Raw genomic sequence first — 19,934 nt, forward strand, 5'->3', positions numbered from 1 at the left:
ATGAAGATCAATTGAAAAATACAGCCTCTATCGCATACACAAGCTAAATGTTGACAGACGACGGACGACAGACGACAGACGACAGACGACGGACGACAGACGCCGGACATCGAGCGATCAGAAAAACTCACCTGAGCATTGCTCAGGTGAGCTAAAAATACAGCCTCTATCGCATACACAAGGTTTTTCCTTGATTTGACCTAGTGACCTAGTTTTTGACCCCAGATGACCCATTTTCGATCTCGGCCTAAATTTCATCAAGGTTATCATTCTGACCAATTTTCATGAAGATCAATTGAAAAATACAGCCTCTATCGCATACACAAAGTTTTTCTTTGATTTGACCTAGTGACCTTGTTTTTGACCCCAGATGTCACATTTTCAAACTCGGCCTAGATTTCATCAAGGTCATCATTTTGACCAAAATTCATGAAGATCAATTGAAAAATACAACCTCTATCGCATACACAAGGTTTTTCCTTCATTTGACCTAGTGACCTAGTTTTTGACCCTAGATGACCCATTTCCGAACTCGGCCTAGATTTCATCAAGGTTATCATTCTGACCAACTTTCATGAAGATCAAATGAAAAATACAGCCTCTATCGCATACACAAGGTTTTTTCTTTGATTTGACCTAGTGACCTAGTTTTTGACCCCAGATGACCCGTTTTCAAACTCGGCCTAGATTTCATCAAGGTAATCATTCTGACCAATTTTCATGAAGATCAATTGAAAAATACAGCCTCTATCGCATACTCAAAGTTTTTCTTTGATTTGACCTAGTGACCTAGTTTTTGACCCCAGATGACCCGTTTTCAAACTCCGCCTAAATTTCATCAAGGTAATCACTCTTACCAAAACTCATGAAGATCAATTGAAAAATACAGCCTCTATCGCATACACAAGGTTTTTCCTTGATTTGACCTAGTGACCTAGTTTTTGACCCCAGATGACCCATTTTCGATCTCGGCCTAAATTTCATCAAGGTTATCATTCTGACCAATTTTCATGAAGATCAATTGAAAAATACAGCCTCTATTGCATACACAAAGTTTTTCTTTGATTTGACCTAGTGACCTTGTTTTTGACCCCAGATGTCACATTTTCAAACTCGGCCTAGATTTCATCAAGGTCGTCATTCTGACCAAAATTCATGAAGATCAATTGAAAAATACAACCTCTATCGCATACACAAGGTTTTTCCTTCATTTGACCTAGTGACCTAGTTTTCGACCCTAGATGACCCATTTCCGAACTCAGCCTAGATTTCATCAAGGTTATCATTCTGACCAATTTTCATGAAGATCAATTGAAAAATACAGCCTCTATCGCATACACAAGGTTTTTTCTTTGATTTGACCTAGTGACCTAGTTTTTGACCCCAGATGACCCGTTTTCAAACTCGGCCTAGATTTCATCAAGGTAATCATTCTGACCAATTTTAATGAAAATCAATTGAAAAATACAGCCTCTATCGCATACACAAAGTTTTTCTTTGATTTGACCTAGTGACCTAGTTTTTGACCCCAGATGACCCGTTTTCGAATCCGGCCTAGATTTCATCAAGGTAATCATTCTGACTAAAATTCATGAAGATCAATTGAAAAATACAGCCTCTATTACATACACAAGGTTTTTCCTTGATTTGACCTAGTGACCTAGTTTTTGACCCCAGATGACCCATTTTCAAACTCAGCCTAGATTTCATGAAGGTTACCATTCTGACAAAAATTCATGAAGATCAATTGAAAAATACAGCCTCTATCGCATACACAAGGTTTTTCCTTGATTTGACCTAGTGACCTAGTTTTTGATCCCAGATGACCCATTTTCGAACTCGGCCTAGAATTTATCAAGGTTATCATTCTGACCAAATTTCATGAAGATCAGTTGAAAAATACAGCCTCTATCGCATACACAAGCTAAATGTTGACGGACGACAGACGAAAGACAGACGCGACAGACATCAAGCAATCAGAAAAACTCACCTGAGCATTGCTCAGGTGAGCAATACAGCCTCTATCGCATACACAAGCTAAATGTTGACGGACGACAGACGACAGACAGACGACGGACGCCGGACATCGAGCGATCAGAAAAACTCACCTGAGCATTGCTCAGGTGAGCTAAAATAAAGAGGGGGGAGGGGGTGGCGGGGCGTAATGTACATTGTTATAGTCTGTACATCGTCTCATCATTATCTGCCTATAATCAAACTTACCTTTGAGCTCAATTTGTGAACTTGACTTTTGACCAACTGACTTCTCAGTTTTGGAGTTATGCTCCAGATGAAAATGTTATGAGTAAATTTAATAAGGAGAAATAATTTATTTTTAGCTCATTTGAGCTAACTTATAAGAGGACCATTATTATAATGATGCTACACACAAAGTTTAATGAAGATCCATCAAGCGGTGCATCATTAGAAGTTGTTTAAAGGGAAAGGCAATGTTGTTTTGATGTTAATTCCATCTGCTGGAATTTCTTCAATCATTTAAAGAAGTGAAAGAATTTTCAAAAGCGACTTAAAAAGTTATAAGCATTTAAATATTTGATCAAAATGGTGGCCATTTTGTTTCCATGGCAATAAAAAACAACAAGAGGGCCATGATGGCCCTATATCGCTCACCTGTTATCATTGCACTTGAGGACAAGAAGGTTCTCAGTAAAATATCAAAGTCCAAAGGACAGGAACAACAAAGGGAACAAACTTAACCAAAAAGAAAAAAAAATTCTTACAAGGTATAGATATGTCAAAATACACCTAAAAATTGGAGGTACCATCCATGTTGTACCACAGAAAAGTGGTCTCGGTTTTCCCCTACGGCCAATAATAAACAAGAGATCACAGAGTGATCTTGGCGCCCACCAATGTGCCATTTCTGAGTGTTCCAAATTTCAAGACTTACTGACGAGCTCAAGGTCAAATTTCATTTCCGTACACAACACTGTGCATGTGGTCCAAATTCAAAAGCTGTAGCTTGAAAAATGTGAAAGTAGGTCACTAGATCAATTTCAAGGACAAAGTTCTTTGTACACAAAACTATGCATGTGCATCAAGTTTGAAGGCTGTAGTTTGAGAAATTTGAAAGTAGGTCACTAGGTCAATCTTAAGGTCACAGTTTATTTTGGTACAAAAAACTATGCAAGTGGTCCAAATTTGAAGGCTGTAGCTTGAGAAATGTGAAAGTAGGTCACTAGGTCAATGTCAAAGTTTGTTTTGGTACACAATCCTATGCATGTGGTCTAAATTTGAAGCCTGTAGCTACAGAAATGTGAAAGTAGGTCACTAGGTCAATCTTAAGATCAAAGTTCATTTCGGTAAACAAAACTAAGCAAATGGTCCAAATTTGAAGGCTGTAGCTCGAGAAATGTGAAAGTAGGTCACTAGGTCAAAATCAAGGTCAAATTTTATTTCGGAACACAGAACTATGCATGTGGTCCAAATTTGAAGCCTGTACCTTCAAAAATGTGAAAGTAGGTCACTAGGTCAATGTCAAGGTCAAAGTTTTTTCAGTGCTCAAAACTATGCACGTGGTCCAAATTTGAAGGCTGTAGCTACAGAAATGTGAAAGTAGGTCACTAGGTCAAAATCAAGGTCAAATTTCATTTCGGAACACAAAACTATGCACGTGGTCCAAATTTGAAGGCTGTAGCTACAGAAATGTGAAAGTAGGTCACTAGGTCAAAATCAAGGTCAAATTTCATTTCGGAACACAAAACTATGCATGTGGTCAAAATTTGAAGCCTGTACCTTCAAAAATGTGAAAGTAGGTCACTAGGTCAATGTCAAGGTCAAAGTTTTTTCAGTGCTCAAAACTATGCACATGGTCCAAATTTGAAGGCTGTAGCTACAGAAATGTGAAAGTAGGTCACTAGGTCAATACCAAGTCAACTCATGTCAAGATTCATCTTGGGCCCCTCAAAACCATACATGTGGTCCAAATTTGAATATTGTAGGTTACTGACAAGAAGATTTAAAAGCTTTTCCCTATATAAGTCTATATGAACCATGTGACCCCCAGGGCGGGGCCATATTTGACCCTAGGGGGATAATTTGACCAAACTTGGTAGAGAACCACTAGATGATGCTACATAACAAATATCAAAGCCCTAGGTTTTGTGGTTTGGGCAAGGAGATATTCAAAGTTTTTCCCTATATAAGTCTCTGTAAACCATGTGACCCCCGGGGCGGGGCCATATTTGACCCTAGGGGGATAATTTGGAAAATCTTAGTAGAAGACCACTAGATGATGTCACATACAAAATATCAAAGCCCTAGGCCCTATTTTTTTCCCTATATAAGTCTATATAAACCATGTGACCCCCGGGGCGGGGCCATATTAGACCCCGGGGAAATAATTTGAATCATCTTGGTAGAGGACCACTAGATGATGCTTCATACCAAATATCAAAGCCCTAGGCTCTGTGGTTTTGGACAAGAAGATTTTCAAAGTTTTTCCCTATATAAATCTATGTAAATTATAGAAATAAACAAAGGGCCATAACTCACTAAAAAATTGTTGAACCAGTCTGATTTTCAGGGGGACACAACGAGAGTACCAAAACATCATTCTGACAAAGTTTGGTCAAAATGCCCCTGGTAGTTTCTGAGGAGATGCGATAACGAGAAATTGTTAACGGAAGGACGGACGGATGGACGGACGGACGGACGGAAGGACGTCGGACCACCGACGCAGAGTGATTTGAATAGCCCACCATCTGATGATGGTGGGCTAAAAAGTTACTAAAAATAAGCTATTGATAGTAACGTAAAAGGGAAGTAATTAAAAAAATAAATATTGTAAGTGAACAAAAAAAGGATCTGCCAAATAAATCTGATGACATAAATGAAATTTCAGATCAGTATCTTCATTAGTTATGGAGATATACCCATTTTAATTTAAAATAAATGGAGGTAATTTGACATAAAACCAGTCTATAGTTATCTACCCTGATTGTCTCTGTCCAACTAATAACAATAATGAAATTTCAAATAAGTCCTATAAGTACTTACTGATATAAATCCATTTTGATTACAATCAGGGGAGGTAATCAGATATAAAATAACTCCGGAACCTACGATTGGATCTGATTTGTCATGGAATCCAAGATTTATTGTTGTTGAAGATATTTTGGAAGTTTGTATCAAATAAAACCATAAATGAAGTCTCTATATGGCTGCAAAAGCCAAAATAGCCAATTTTGGACCTTTAAGGGGCCATAACTCTGGAACCCATGATGAAATCTGGCCAGTTTAAGAAAGGAAGCAAGATCTCGTGGTGATACAAGTTGTGTGCAAGTTTGGTTAAAATCAAATCATAAATGCAGCTGCTATTGTGCAGACAAGGTCAAAATAGCTAATTTTGGCCCTTTCAGGGGCCATAACTCTGGAACCCATTGTGGGATCTAGCAGGATCAAGAAAGGAACCAAGATCTTATGGTGACACAAGTTTTGTGCAAGTTTGATTAAATTCAAATCATAAATGAAGCTGCTATTGTGCAGACAAAGTCAAAATAGCTAATTTTGGCCCTTTGAGGGGCCATCACTCTGGAACCCATAATGGAATCTGGCCAGTTTAAGAAAGGAACCAAGATTTTATGGTGATACAAGTTGTGTGCAAGTTTGGTTAAATTCAAATCATAAATGAAGCTGCTATTGTGCAGACAAGGTCGAAATAGCTAATTCTGGCCCTTTAAGGGGCCATAACTCTGGAACCCATAATGGAATCTGGCCAGTTCAAGAAAGGAACCAAGATCTCGTGGTGATACAAGTTGTGTGCCAGTTCTGTAAAAATCAAATCATAAACTAGAAAATGCTTTTGTAAAAAAGCACATGTCTCCCCCAATGCAAAGTCCTATAGGCAAGAAGTCAATAGGGGTCAGGAGCGAAAGTCAAAGAGACACTGATGGTTGGCTGCAATAGGGATCATCTACTTGGCATGTCCAGTCATCCCGCTAAATTTCAACACTCGGCCTAGGTTCTCAAGTCACTGTTCAGGCTCCTGTGACCCTGACCTTTGATCAAGTGACCTCAAAATAAATAGGGGTCATGTATCTGCATGTCCAATCATCTATTAAGTTTCAACATGTAGGTCAAGTGGTTCTCAAGTTATTTCCAAAAAATGATTTTACATGAACAGCCACTGTGACCTTGACCTTAATAGACTGACCCAAAATCAATAGGGGTCATCTACTCTGCATGTTCAATCATCCTATGAAGTTTCAACATTCTGGGTCAAGTGGTTCTCAAGTTATTGATCGGAACTGGTTATCAATGTTCAGGCCCCTGTGACCTTGGACCTTTAACGGAGTGACCCAAAAACAATAAGGGTCATTTACTCTGCATGAACAATCATCTTGAAGTTTCAACATTTGGGTCAAGAGGTTCTCAAGTTATTGATTGGAAATGGTTTTCCATGTTCAGGCCCCTGTGGCCTTGACCTTTAACAGAGTGACCCTAAAATCGTTAGGGTTCATCTACTCTGCATGACCAATCATCCTACAAAGTTTCATCATTCTGGGGCAAGTGGTTCTCAAGTTACTGACCGGAAAGGTTTTCAATGTGCGGGCCCCTGTGACCTTGACCTTTCACAGTGACCCCAAAATCAAAAGGGGTCATCTACTCTTTATGACCAATCATCCTATGAAAATTTCAACATTCTGGGTCAAGTGGTTCTCTAGTTATTGATTGGAAATGGTTTTTTAATGTTCAGGCCCCTGTGACCTTGACCTTTGACGGAGTGATCCCCTAATCAATAAGGGTCATCTACTCCTTATGACCAATCATCCTATGAAGTTTCAACATTCTGGGTCAGGTGGTTCTCTAGTTATTGATTGGAAATGGTTTTCAATGTTCAGGCCCCTGTGACCTTGACCTTTGACGGAGTGACCCCAAAATCAATAGGGGTCATCTACTCTTCATGATCAATCATCCTATGAAGTTTCAACATTCTGGGTCAAGTGGTTCTCTAGTTATTGATTGGAAATGGTTTTCAATGTTCAAGCCCCTGTGACCTTGACCTTTGATGGAGTGACCCAAAAATCAATAGGGGTCATCTACTCTTCATGACCAATCATCCTATGAAGTTTCAACATTCTGGGTCAAGTGGTTCTCTAGTTATTGATCGGAAATGGTTTTTAATGTTCAGGCCCCTGTGACCTTGACCTTTGACGGAGTGACCCCAAAATCAATAGGGGTCATCTACTCTTCATGACCAATCATCCTATGAAGTTTCAACATTCTGGGTCAAGTGGTTCTCTAGTTATTGATCGGAAATGGTTTTCAATGTTCAGGCCCTTGTGACCTTGACCTTTGACGGAGTGACCCCAAAATCAATAGGGGTCGTCTACTCTTCATGACCAATCATCCTATGAAGTTTCAACACTCTGGGTCAAGTGGTTCTCTAGTTATTGATCGGAAATGGTTTTCAATGTTCAGGCCCCTGTGACCTTGACCTTTGATGGAGTGACCCCAAAAACAATAGGGGTCGTCTACTCCAGCAGCCCTACAACCCTATGAAGTTTGAAAGTTCTAGGTCAAATGGTTCTCCAGTTATTGCTCGGAAATGAAGTGTGACGTACGGACATACGGACGGACGGACGGAAGGACGGACAGGGCAAAAACAATATGTCTCCTGGGGGAGACATAATAAAGCTGTTATTGTGCAGACAAGGTCAAAATAGATAATTTTGGCCTTTTCAGGGGCCATAACTCTGGAACCCATAATGGGATCTGGCCAGTTCAAGAAAGGAACTATGTGACAGGTGAGCTAAAAAGACAGGTTTATTACATTTCTAGACACATATTTGAATTGTATTTACTTTTTTACGTTTAATTTTAAAAATTCTTTCAGTGTTATGAAAGACATGGGTATGGCTTTCATATGAAATTAACCTATTGTCAGGCTTTCCATGTCCTTTAAAGTGTTTTCTATTTTTAGCTCCAGTGGCCTCTAAAAGAGGCTAAGTGCCCCCATTTGAACAAACTTGGGAGAGAACCATAATAATAATGAAACAGACCAAGTTTGATGAAGATCCATCAAGCGGGTCATGAGAAGAAGTAATTTTAAAGGTATTTCTATCTTATGCTCTAGAGGCCCATAGAAGGGGCCAAGTGCCCCCGTTTGAACAAATTTGGGAGAGGACCATATAATGATTCTACAGACCAAGTTTGATGAAGATCCATCAAGCGGTTCATGAGAAGAAGTTATTCAAAGGTGTTTCTATTTTTAGCTCTAGCAGCCCCTAAAAGGGGCCAAGTACCCCCATTTGAACAAATCTGGGAGAGGACCATATAATGATGCTTACAGACCAAGTTTGATGAAGACCCATCAAGCTGTTCATGAGAAGAAGTCATTTAAAGGTATTTTTATTTTTAGCTCTAGCGGCCCCTAAGAGGGGCCAAGTGCCCCCATTTGAACAAATTTGGAAGAGGACCTTATAATGATGCTACAGACCAAGTTTGATGAAGATCCATCAAGCAGTTCATGAGAAGAAGTTGTTAAAAGATATTTCTATTTTTAGCTCTAGCGGCCCCTAAAAGGGGCAAAGTGCCCCCATTTGAACAAAACTGGGAGAGGACCATATGATGATACTACAGACCAAGTTTGATGAAGATCCATCAAGCGGTTCATGAGAAGAAGTCATTTAAAGATATTTCTTTTTTTAGCTCAAGCGGCCCTAAAAGGGGCCAAGTGCCCCCATTTGAACAAAACTGATAGAGGACCTCACAGTTTCAGAGGAGAAGATATTTAAGTAAAAGTGTGGACGCCTGACACCGGACCATCCACCCTATACTTATAGCTCACCCTGAACCTTTGGTTCAGGTGAGCTAAAAAAGGGGTGTTGAATAGTTTGCAGTGAAATTAAGATGGTAAAGCTATTACTTCTATTCACCATTTAGGTTTTCCCCTAATAAGTTAATTTAATAACAAGAGCACCACCTACAGGTGCCATCACACATTTGCAAGTGCTGGACAATATGTAAGAAAACAGTTATAGTTCAGATTTTCTAAGTACAAAAAGGGCTGTAATTCTGAACAAGAGCTTTCGGAGGACAGCAACCTCGACTATTCAACAGCCTTGTCGACTGAATGAATAAGGAAGTCGAAAAAGCGGCATAATTCAGTATAAAATGCAAAATAGGGTTATGGAACCTGCATAGTGCTTCTCAGCTCATGACAGTGGACAAGTGTGTGAAGTTTCAATCCATTCCAATAAGTGGGTACTGAGATACCAGCTTACATGTAAGAATTTAACTAAAAACTCCTAAGTTGAAAAAGGGGCATAATTTTGTAAAATGCAAAGTTGATTTATTGACCCTTTGCACAGCATGTCATATCATGACAGTGAACAAGTGTGTGAAGTTTCAATCCTTTCCCATTAGTGGATACTGAGATACCAGCTTATATACAAAAACTTAACCAAAAATTTCTATGTTGATAAAGGGGCATAATTTTGTAAAAAAGCAAAATAGAGTTATGGGACCTACTTTGTGCATGTCAGATCATGACAGTGAACAAGTGTGTGAAGTTTCAATCCATTCCCATTAGTGAGTACTGAGATATCAGCTTACATATAAAACCTTAACCAAGTCGAAAAAGGGGCATAATTTTGTAATAAAGCAAAATAGAGTTATGGAACCTGTGCAATGTAAGTCAGTTTATCACAGTTAATAAGTGTGTGAAGTTTCAATCCATTCCCATTAGTGAGTACTGAGATATCAGCTTACATACAAAACCTTAACCAAGTCGAAAAAGGGGCATACTTTTGTAATAAAGCAAAACAGAGTTATGGAACCTGTGCAATGTAAGTCAGTTTATCACAGTTAATAAGTGTGTGAAGTTTCAATCCATTCCCATTAGTGAGTACTGAGATACCAGCTTACATACAAAACCTTAACCAAAAATTTTTAAGTCGAAAAAGGGGCATAATTTTGTAAAAAAGCAAAATAGAGTTATGGAACCTGTGCAATGTAAGTCAGTTTATCACAGTGAATAAGTGTGTGAAGTTTCAATCCATTCCCGCAAGTGGTTGCTGAGATACCAACTTACATACAACAAGAGCTGTCTCCGTAGGATGACACATGCCCCCGATGGCACTTTGAATGAATAGTTATGGCCGATGTTAGAGTTTAGGACCTTTGACCTACAGAGCTGGGTCTTGCGCGTGACACATCGTCTTACTGTGTCACACATTCATGCATAGTTATTTTAAAATCCATGCATGAATGACAAAGATATGGACCGGACATGCCCATCAATGCACTATCATGAAAAATGATCTTTAACGTCTAAGTGTGACCTTGACCTTTGAGCTACGGACCTGGGTCTTGCGTGTGACACGTCGTCTTACTGTGGTACACATTCATGCCAAGTTATTTGAAAATCCATCCATCGATGACAAAGATATGGACCGGACACGCCCATCAATGCATTATCCTTTAACATCTAAGTGTGACCTTGACCTTTGAGCTACGAACCTGGGTCTTGCGCATGACACATCGTCTTACTGTGGTACACATTTATGTCAAGTTATTTGAAAATCCATCCATCGATGACAAAGATATGGACCGGACACGCCCATCAATGCACTATCCTTTAACGTCTAAGTGTGACCTTGACCTTTGAGCTACGGACCTGGGTCTTGCGCACTGCACGTGGTCTTACTGTGGTACACATTCATGCCAAGTTATTTGAAAATCCATCCATCGATGACAAAGATATGGACCGGACACGCCCATCAATGCACTATCCTTTAACGTCTAAGTGTGACCTTGACCTTTGAGCTACGGACCTGGGTCTTGCGCACTGCACGTCGTCTTACTGTGGTACACATTCATGCCAAGTTATTTGAAAATCCATCCATCGATGACAAAGATATGGACCGGACACGAAAATTGCGGACAGACCGACAGACAGACAGACGGTTCAAAAACTATATGCCTCCCTTCGGGGGCATAAAAACTTATCCAAATCGGGATGTGGATGTCGACGCATGGGCGAGTCCAATAGCTCTACTATTCTATGAATAGTCGAGCTAAAAATGCAGGTTAGAGTTATGGTTCTTGATAAAAATACCCCCCACCATCCAATGTTGATAAACTTGAATGTGTCTGTAGGACACAAGGTGTGCCCCCCACTGGTACATTTGTCACAAATAAGGGGAAATAATTCAAATGTTTGCATTCTTAATGGGGTATAGCCTCAAAAAAAAATATGAAAAGGATTCATTATTCTATACCATATACTTTTTATGCCCCCGAAGGGAGGCATATAGTTTTTGAACCGTCTGTCAGTCTGTCGGTCTGTCCGCAATTTTCGTGTCCGGTCCATATCTTTGTCATCGATGGATGGATTTTCAAATAACTTGGCATGAATGTGTACCACAGTAAGACGACGTGCAGTGCACAAGACCCAGGTCCGTAGCTCAAAGGTCAAGGTCACACTTAGACATTAAAGGATAGTGCATTGATGGGCGTGTCCAGTCCATATCTTTGTCATCGATGGATGGATTTTCAAATAACTTGGCATGAATGTGTACCACAGTAAGACTACGTGCAGTGCGCAAGACCCAGGTCAGTAGCTCAAAGGTCAAGGTCACACTTAGACGTTAAAGGATAGTGCATTGATGGCGTGTCCGGTCCATATCTTTGTCATAGATGGATGGATTTTCAAATAACTTGGCATGAATGTGTACCACAGTAAGACGACGTGCAGTGCGCAAGACCCAGGTCCGTAGCTCAAAGGTCAAGGTCACACTTAGACGTTAAAGATCATTTTTCATGATAGTGCATTGATGGGCATGTCCGGTCCATATCTTTGTCATTCATGCATGGATTTTAAAATTATTGGGCATGAATGTGTACCACAGTAAGACGCCGTGTCGCGCGCAAGACCCAGGTCCATAGGTCAAAGGTCCTAAACTCTAACATCGGCCAAAACTATTCATTCAAAGTGCCATCGGGGGCATGTGTCATCCTACGGAGACAGCTCTTGTTGAGCTATAAATCCACTATTTTGGCTATTTCAAGAGCCATAACTCTGTAATAAATGCTAAAATTCTCAAGAAGAATGCTAAGTGGGCAAGGTCAGGTGTGTGAAATTCCTATGTCCGACTTGTCCGACTCGGGACTTTTTGATGGCGGACAAGTGAGTTTTTGCATTCCGTTTGTCCGAGGACAAGCACAAATTTTCTGGTTTGAAATGAGAAAAGGAAAGAATAATTTAGAAATACTGAACAAATTGCTTCGAGTTTATGAAGTCTATAAACGAATTTGACGTATAAAACGGATGTTTCACCCACCGGGGCCCTCTCAATTTCTGCAATTTGGGAAAATCATACTGCGTCTAAATTTAGCATCTATTTTTCTGCGCTCTGATTGGTTCCCTGTCACGGTCTTGCGTGATTTTGCACATGGTATCTCGGTGAATAGAAACTGGAAACGTAAACAATCATCAGTGATTCACAAAGTTTGGGACAAATTCGTTGTTGCAACTTTGTCCGCTGACAAAAATGGAAGGCAACAGCCAAAGCACAAAGAGTTCGCTAGTACAAGTCAGAAAGTTTCCCGTGTCCTATTATGGCTTTGCATGGTATGATGGGCAGTCTTCTAGGCATTTCTGTTAAATGTTCGACTGCCTCACGGACAAACACAAGCAAAAGTGTTGTAAGCTTATTTTTAGCCCACCATCATCAGATGGTGGGCTATTCAAATCACTTTGCGTCTGTGGTCCGTCTTTCCGTCCGTCCATTAACAATTTCTCGTTATCGCATCTCCTGAAAAACTACTGAGGGGATTGTGACCAAACTCTGTCAGAATGATGTACTGGTATCCTAGTTGTGTCACCCTGAAAATCAGACTTGTTCTATAATTTTTGAGTCAGTTATGGCCCTTTGTTTATTTTTATAATTTACATATATTAGATTAAAATAGGGAAAAACTTTGAAACTCTTCTTGTCCAATACCACAGGGCCTAGGGCTTTGATATTTGGTATGTAGCATCATCCAGTGGTCCTCTACCAAGATTGTTCAAATTATTTCCCTGGGGTCAAATATGGCTCCGCCCTGGGGGTCACATGGTTTACATAGACTTACATAGGGAAAAATTTTGAAAATCTTCTTGTACAAACCACAAAGCCTAGGGCTTTGATGTGTGTAATGTAGCATCATCTAGTGGTTCTCTACCAAGTTTGTTCAAATTATCTCCCTAGGGTCAAATATGGCCCCGCCCCAGGGGTCACATGGTTCATATAGACTTCTTGCCCATAACTTACAACATTCAAATTTGGACCAAATGTATTGTTTTGAGTGGCAAGATGAACCTTGACATGAGTTGACCTTGATCTTGACCAAGTGACCTACTTTCACATTTCTGTAACTACAGCCTTCAAATTTGGACCACATGCATAGGTTTGTGTACCGTAACAAACTTTGACCTTGACATTGACCTAGTGACCTACTTTCACATTTCTGAAGCTACAGGCTTCAAATTTGGACCACATGCATAGTTTTGTGTTCTGAATTGAAATTTGACATTGATTTTTACCTAATACATACTTTAATATTTCTCAAGCTACAGCCTTCAAACCTGAAGCCCATGCATAGTTTTGTGTACCGAAATGAACTTTGACCTTGAAATTGATCTAGTGACCTTCTTTCACATTTCTCAAGCTACAGCTTTTAAATTTAGACCATTAGCATGGACCACAAACACAGTGTTGAGTACCGAAATGAAATTTGACCTTGATTTTGACCTTGAGCTAGTCTTGAAATTTGGAACATTCAAAAATGGCTCATTTGTGGGTGCCAAGATCACTCTGTGATCTCTTGTTTTAAACAGTTACACTATTACACTTTACTATGATTGCTGTTGTTACTCCCTGTAGATTAGTGCCCAAAGTAAAGAATTATCATTGGTTTCATTGAAAATCCAGGCAAGTAAGTTTTGACTGCGGACAAGTAGATTTTTAAGTCTCATTTGTCCGTGGACAAGTGAAAAGTATTGGGATTTCCACACCCCTGAGGTCACATTATGATAAAGACTCAAGCAAGGTTTCATGAATTTACATTAAATACTTTATGAGTGAGGCACATAATTAGGTGAAAATGTGCATTTTTTTACTATTTCAGGGGCCATAACTCTGGAAATAGGGGGTGGACCCAGATGAAAAATAGGAGGTGCGCAAGTTTATATCATGAAAAAGACTCATGCAAGGTTTCATCAATTTATTTCAAATACTTTTTGAGCTAGGCATGTCACAAGGTGAAAATGTGCATTTTTTACTATTTCAGGAGCCATAACTCTAGAAATAGGGGTAGACCCAGATGAAAAATAGGAGGTGCGCAAGTTCATATCATGATTAAGACTCATGCAAGGTTTCATGAATCTATCCCAAATACTTTTTGAGCTAGGCGTGTCACAAGGTGAAAATGGCATTTTTGACTATTTCAGGGGCCATAACTCTAAAAATAGGGCCGGAGCCAGACAAAAAATAGGAGGTGCACAAGTTCATATCATGATAAAGACTCTGTAAGGTTTCATCAATTTATATCAAATACTTTTTGAGCTAGGTGTGTCACAAGGTGAAAATGTGCATTTTTTACTATTTCAGGAGCCATAACTCTTGAAATAGTGGGCAGACCAAGATGAAAAATAGAATGTGCTTAAGTTCATATCATGATTAAGACTCATGCAAGGTTTCATGGATCTAATAGTATATGAAATACTTTTTGAGCTAGGCATGTCACAGATGAAAATGTGCATTTTTGACTATTTCAGGGGCCATAACTCTAACAAGAGGACCATGATGGTCCTGAATTGCTCACCTGCCCCCACATGAACTGAGTATGACGTCGTTTTTTTCTATTATTTGACATAGTGATCTAGCTTTTGAGCTCGTGTGACCTACTTCTGAACTTGACCTAGATATCATCAAGATAAAAATTCTGACCAATTTTCATGAAGATCCATTGAAAAATATGGCCTCTAGAGAGGTCAAAAGGTCTTTCTATGTTGAGACCTAGTGACCTAGTTTTTGACCGCAGTTGACACGGTTTCAAACTTGACCTAGATATCATCAAGATGAACATTCAGACACACTTTCATACAGATCCCATGAAAAATATGACCTCTAGAGTGGTCACAAGGTTTTTCTATTATTTGACCTACTGACCTAGTTTTTGAAGGCATGTGACCCAGTTTCAAACTTGACCTAGATATTATCAAGATGAACATTCTGACCAATTTTCATGCAGATCCCATAAAAAATATGGCCTCTACAGAGGTCACAAGGTTTTTCTATTATTTGGCCTACTGACCTAGTTTTTGAACGCAAGTGACCCAGTTTCGAACTTGACCTACATATCATCAAGATGAACATTCTTACCAATTTTCATATAGATCCCATGAAAAATATGACCTCCATATAGGTCACAAGGTTTTTCTATTATTTGACCTAATGACCTAGTTTTGGACCGCACGTGACCCAGTTTCAAATTTGACTTAGATATCATCAAGGTGAACATTCTGACCAATTTTCATGAAGATCCCATGAAAAATATGGCCTCTAGGGAGGTCACAAGAATTTTCTATTTTTAGACCTACTGACCTAGTTTTGGACCGCAGTTGACCCAATTTCGATCTTGACCTAGATATTATCAAGATGAACATTCTGACCAGTTTTCATGCAGATCCCATGAAAAATATGGCCTCTACAGAGGTCACAAGGTTTTTCTATTATTTGACCTACTGACCTAGTTTTGGATCGGACGTGACCCAGTTTCGAACTTGACCTAAATATCATCAAGATGAACGTTCTGATCAATTTTCATGCAGATCCCATGAAAAATATGACCTCTAGAGAGGTCACAAGGATTTTCTATTATTTGACCTACTGACGTAGTTTTTGACTGCAGTTGGCCCAGTTTCAAACTTGATCTAGATATCATCAAGATGGACATTCTGATCAATTTTCATGCAGTCCAATGAAAAATACGGCCTCTACAGAGGTCACAAGGTTTTTCTATTATTTGACCTACTGACCTAGTTTTGGACCGGACGTGACCCAGTTTCGAACCTGACCTAGATATCATCAAGATGAACATTCTGACCAATTTTCATGCAGATCCCATGAAAAATATGACCTCCAGAGAGGTCACAAGGATTTTCTATTATTTGACCTACTGACCTAGTTTTTGATGGCACGTGACCCAGTTTCGAACTTGACCTAGATATCATCAAGGTGAACATTCAGACCAACTTTCATGAAGATCTTGTGAAAAATATGGCCTCAAAAGTGGTCACAAGGTTTTTCTATTTTCAGACCTACTGACCTAGTTTTTGATGGCAGTGACCCAGTTTCGAACTTGACCTAGATATCATCAAGGTGAACATTCTGACCAACTTTCATAAAGATCCCATTAAAAATGTGACCTCTAGAGTGGTCACAAGCAAAAGTTTACGTACGACGCACGCACGCATGGACGACGGACGCAGCGCGATCACAAAAGCTCACCTTCATATCATGATAAATACTCATGCAAGGTTTCATCGATTTATATCAAATATTTTATGAGCTAGGTGCGTCAAAAACTTTGGATGCACAGATGGACGAACGGATGGACGGAAGCACGGACAAGAGCAAATCAATCTGCCTTCACCACTCACGGGGGGGGGGGGGGGGGGGGGGGGGGGGGCACAACAAGTGTGCAAAGTTTCAAAGCTGTAGCTCTTATAGTTTTTAAGAAATGGCGGACCTTAACAAAAAGTTTAACCAACAAACTCAAATTTTCTAATTACAAAAAGGGCCATAATTCTGACAAAATGCATATCAGAGTTATGGTTCTTGGCCTACATAGTCCCCTAATGATGATACACAAGTATGCAAAGTTTCAAATCTGTAGCTCTTACAGTGTTTAAGAAAAGGAGGACTTAAACAAAAATTTTAACCAACGCCATTGCTGACGTACAAGTGATGACAATACCTCGTAGATTTTTTTTCAAACTCAGAGGAGCTAAAGAAGAGATAATTCAAAAGGCCAAGATGATGTAGTTACATTTTTTGTAAAGCCAAACTTCCTCATAATGTCCTACGTTTTTGTGAAAAGAATTAACAAAATCTTTTAAACAGTTTTGGAATAATGAGCCAAACAAAATGTTAATGACAGACAAACCAAGACCATTACCACTATCCCCTTGACTTTCAGTCACAGGGTCTTTATAACCACACACACGTGCACACAGTAAAAACATAATATCCTTAAATATTTGAAATGATGGTCAAACTGACATTAATTTGTCGTCCATATTTCAGTTGTCAAATTGGGAAACTGTTTTATAATCTTGTTTATTTATAACAAGATACACTAGTGTAACTAGCGTCAAAATCTTTATATTCAGGCTTGAATATTATTTAATTATATTACTTAACATAGATAGTAACAACATTGTACTTGACATAATCTTGTAACTCATGCAAATAACCGTAAGTTTGCATAATAGTTATTTAACGATGGTTTATTGGAACACTATATGCAGTGCCAATAACCGGAAATTACAATTATCTACATAATAATGAACTCATTTAACTGCAATTATCATCAAGATGAACATTCTGACCAACTTTCATAAAGATCCCATGAAAAATGTGACCTCTAGAGTGGTCACAAGCAAAAGTTTACGGACGCACGCACGGACGGACGACGGACACGGCGCGATCACAAAAGCTCACCTTGTCACTATGTGATAGGTGAGCTAAAAAAGTGCTTCATACTGCATAAATTAACCCAATATATGCATTATTCAAGCCTGTGTTCACCAGTTTTATCATTTGTCTATTTTCATTTTTTTTACCTAATAAATGGGTATCTGAATAAACTTGCTGATGTCCGTACCATATGCAACATGCTTAGGTTTATCCAGTCATTGTTCATATACTCCTGTGCCCAACAGTGAATTTGGCAATAACAGGATAAATGGAATACAATCAAACTTCGTTTGCTCAAACTTGACCAGACCAGTAAAATTTGTTCAAGTTATCAGTAGTTCTAACCATTATATAATTTAAATTTGCTGGGACCTGACGGTGAGTTTGAGCAAAAGCAGTATTCGAATTATCCAAGTTCGAGCGAACAAAGTTTGACTGTACATGGTTTAAACCAAAATCACGTTCATCCTGTCAAATGTGCACCTCTACTTCATTTTAATGATAGATACAAAGTCCAATTTGAACTGGATGGAAATTTTAAGGGGACGCATATTGCTACATTCACAGTTCATACAGCAATGCGGAAGGGGTGCATATTCAAGAAAACGATGGTGGGAAAATAAAAAACATATTCCTAAACTGATATAATACTGATGGACACCTGTAATATTCAGTATTTTGTGGATAAGGATGTGGTACTATGAATGTAATAGGAAAACAGAGGTGTTTGTGAAAGTACATTCAACACAAAATATTAAGCTTTTGTATAAGGAAAAAACAGGTTTTTTACAATAACAGTGTTCCAAATAATGTTGAAGGGATGAGATTTTCTTTCTAACACACCAGGTTTGCTTAAACATGTAAAAATTTAACGCCACGTCAGTTCATCTCGGGATGGACGCCATATTTCTCATTGATAAAAAATGTAAACAAAAAAATCAGAGTGGGATTAACATTGCAAGGGCATAACATGACATTCTACACAATGAATACCTTAGAACAGATATCTAAGATGCTACACAGGTCAGGCGGGTTAAATGCATAATGTCGATCACTTGAAATTCATCTTGAAAAGGTGGTTAATTTTAGTTTGTTTACATGGTTTTTAATTTTCCCACGACTTCTCGGCGATTCACTGCAAATGTATTACTGCGCCGGACGAAAGGTAACTCTAATAAACAACGGGAGACAACTTAGGTGGTAGCACGTGTACGATTTTTAAAAAAAAACATGTCGATGCTTATAATTTCTTATCAAATAATGAATCCTATTCAGATATTCGTCTTTAATATTAGAAAATTATTAATTTCTGTGGACATTTGTCAAAAAACATTACCTACAGTGGACTACTTTGCGCATCAAACTGGTTTCCGCTTCAGTCGTGAGGCACTTCCGTTATACTTTTGACAACAATAACAAAACACAAAATGAATCAATAAAGTCACTTATAAACCGACTTCTACTTAAATCAGTGCAAGTAAAGTTGTTGTTACAACATTATAAATGTTCGTTACGTTATGAGATAAAGTTTATCTTGAACTGCATAATCCATTAACTACGTTTACATGATATTGCATTTACAACTTATTTGACCCCATTTTTTTACGTGAATGACAGCATTCTCGTGCAACTCGTGCAAACAGAGTTATGAAAAGTATGGTGGAGAATTCAAGGACAAATTATAAATGACATTAAAATGAGGATAACTGTATATTCGTCCAGTTTTGATCATTGACATTCCTGCTATGTATTAGTAACTTTTGTGAACAAGATTAGAATGTTGCTTTTGCACATATACACATTGATTGGACCTCTCAACCAAATTTCATACCTTATTTTAGGGATTTTTAAGACAGTACATTTTCAAAAGTTTGTTGAATGTGTTTTGATATTTAAGTGCATTGCAATTCATGAATACCAAGTTAAAAATTAATAATGGCAACATTTCTAGGCCTTTATTGTAAGCCACTAGACTTCTGTAATGATAAATGTTTAATGTATTAAGGGGAATATACTCTTTTAGTTTTGTAATGTGGCATTCCTTGACCACCGTATCTTTTCTTATGCACTACTTTGTCACACAGTAAACAAACTAAATAATGTGTTTTAGCTCACATATGCCAAATGAAAAGCAAGACAGTGAACTTATTTCACATTCTTTCTTTAAATTAGAATCTGTAGGACATTGATAAATGTTTGGACAAAGTGAAGCACTATTATTTT

This window comes from Mercenaria mercenaria, chromosome 8, assembly GCF_021730395.1.
Source record: "Mercenaria mercenaria strain notata chromosome 8, MADL_Memer_1, whole genome shotgun sequence".
NCBI lineage: Eukaryota > Metazoa > Mollusca > Bivalvia > Venerida > Veneridae > Mercenaria > Mercenaria mercenaria.